Source organism: Pan troglodytes, chromosome 8, assembly GCF_028858775.2.
Source record: "Pan troglodytes isolate AG18354 chromosome 8, NHGRI_mPanTro3-v2.0_pri, whole genome shotgun sequence".
In the NCBI taxonomy this organism is placed as follows: domain Eukaryota; kingdom Metazoa; phylum Chordata; class Mammalia; order Primates; family Hominidae; genus Pan; species Pan troglodytes.
In genome coordinates this window covers 98829343-98831988 of record NC_072406.2, presented here as the reverse complement: position 1 = coordinate 98831988, position 2646 = coordinate 98829343, and positions in this window count along the sequence as shown.

The following is a 2646-nucleotide window of genomic DNA, read 5'->3' as shown; positions in this document are numbered from 1 at the left end:
TACACCAGAAAGCCAAGGAAATCAGCTAGCTGATCAGGTGGCAAAAAGAGCTGCTCTAAATGCATCTAAACAGGAAAAGCAATCTATATTAACTTTTAAAGAAGCACCTGAATTTGACAGAAAATTAACTCAATCCAGAGCTCCAAAATCTGGGCAGGAAAATTGGAAGAGTAAAGGGGGAACATGCTCTTCCAAAGATGAAGTAAGGTACGGGCTGAGCTACGGGCCTATGCTTCCTGCTGATACAGTCATCATTCTTAACCCATGGACGTGACCTAACTCACTGGAGCCCTGCTTAATCAAAACAGTTGCTTCAAAACAATACATTTGGAAACCTTCTTTGACTATAGCTCCTAAGTACATGATTGTTGTCACATTTGTCCAACATGTAACCTGGGGAAGCCATTACACAGTTCCCAAGGAAATTTTCCTTTCCCTAAGGCCCTTTCCAGGTAGGGAAATTAGATTTCATTCGGTTGCCACCATCACAAGGATACAAACACATTCTGGTAATAATTTGCATGGAAATTCCTCACTGGGTAGAAGAATTTCCATGCTGAAAAACAGCAGCCTTAGAAGTGAATAAAATTATCTTAGAAAAAATTATTCCAGCCGGGTGTGATGGCTCATGCCTGTAATCCCAGCACTTTGGGAGGCTGAGGTGGGAGGATTGTTTGAGCCCAAGAGTTTGAGACAAGTCTGGGCAATATACTGAGACCTCATCTCTGCAAAAAATACAAAAATTAGACAGGCTTGGTGGTGTGTGCCTATAGTCCCAGCTACTCAGGAGGCTGAGGTGGGAATATCGCTTCAACCCAGGAGTCAAAGGCTCCAGTGAGCTGAGATTGCACCACTGAACTCCAGCCTGGGTGACAGGGTGAGTTCTTGTCTCAGGAAAAAAAAAAAAAAAAAAAAAGAAAGAAAGGAAGGAAGGAAGGAAAGAAAAAAATTTCTTGTCATTTCTGTTTGTGAAATGCACTAACAGAATGATCAAAACCTAACTGGCAAAATAAACAGAAGCTTTCAAAATTCCTTGGCCAAAAGCTCTTCCTCTGGTTCTGCTTAATCTAAGGTCAACACCTTTTGGTAAACACTAGTTATTATCTAAGGAATTACCTAAGGAATTATCTCTAGGAAATTGTTTGTCTTTAATAATAAAGGGAGGCATATTTAGTCATTACAATGGCCTTATTATGTAATTAACTAAAAATTATGAATTGGAAAATGAATCTTTTCACAGTGAGCTCCAGGCAGACAATTTCAAGCACCACAGACTTCAACCAGGAGGTTTCATCCATTGGAAATGACATTTTTAAAAGAACTCACTTAAACCAAAGTGGTATGGACCTTATCAGGTACTCCTTACTAACCCTTACACTGCAGAATTAGAAGATATAGACTCTTGGATTCACATGTGAAGAAGGCTGAGCCTCCTAAATGAACTGTTTCACTGGAAGGTGATACCCCCTGAGATGGTTAGGACAGTGTTCTTTGGGTTATGCCTGGGCACGAGCTCACATAGTTCATACCCTTTCAACCCCACAAACTGTCCTCATTTATAGTTTCATTGGATTTGTTCTGTATTCCATTGGTATGATCCTTTAGCTGCCATCTTTCTGCCCAACTGGGTATTGAAGGTGGCATTTGACATGTAGAGACCCTAGCCAATCATGCACAAAATGCCCTAAATAATAGCCACATGAATATCTTGATTAAATAAAGTTATTCTCATGAAAAAACCTGTATTACAAAGCTATATAGCTTTAGACAAACTTCTTACAACCCAAGGGGAACCTGAGCTATCATAAAAACTAAATACTGTGTCTCTATCCCTGATAAATCAAACAATATCACTAAATTAATGGCTAATATGAAAATCCAAATAACAAACTTTTCAGATCCCAAACCTTCTCCAAGCAACTGGCTAACTAGCTGGTTTGGATCTTGGGAAACTTGGTGACAAAAACTGTTCCTTGTTCTGAGAATTATAATCATTTGTGTTTTGTACTGTTTTTGTCCACACTGCTGTAATAACATTTCTTTACAATTGAGTCAATGTGACTAGAAAGGCTAAAATAATGGCCACTTGAAAGATGATATTAACTGAAATACTCATGTAACCTGACTCAGGTCACAAAGTCACTTCCTTCATGTTGCTTTAAATTTGGCTACTACTCCATCAGCTTCATAGTTTGTCCATTCCTCCCTTCCCAGTGGCCTATGACATCCTAGGAATTCGGCTTTCTAATGACATGGGACTAAATTCCTGAGCATAAAAGAAGCCAAACTATTGAGTTCATCTACAATGCTCTCTTCCAAAGTTCTTAGTGAAAAGAGGAGGGAGAAAACGTGAAAATAAATATAATTTAAAAGCTGTTGGGGCAGGAGTGCTGGCTCATGCCTATAATCCCAGCACTTTGGGAGGCCAAGGTGGGTTGATCACTTGAGGCCAGGAGTTCGAGACCAGCCTGGCCAACATGGTGAAACCCCGTCTGTACCAAAATTACAAAAATTAGCCAGGCCTAGTGGCATGTGCCTGTGATCCCAGCTACCCTGGAGGCTGAGGCAGGAGAATAGCTTGAACCTGAGAGGCGGAGGTTGCAGTGAGCCAAGATCGCGCCACTGCACTCCAGCCTGGGCGACAGA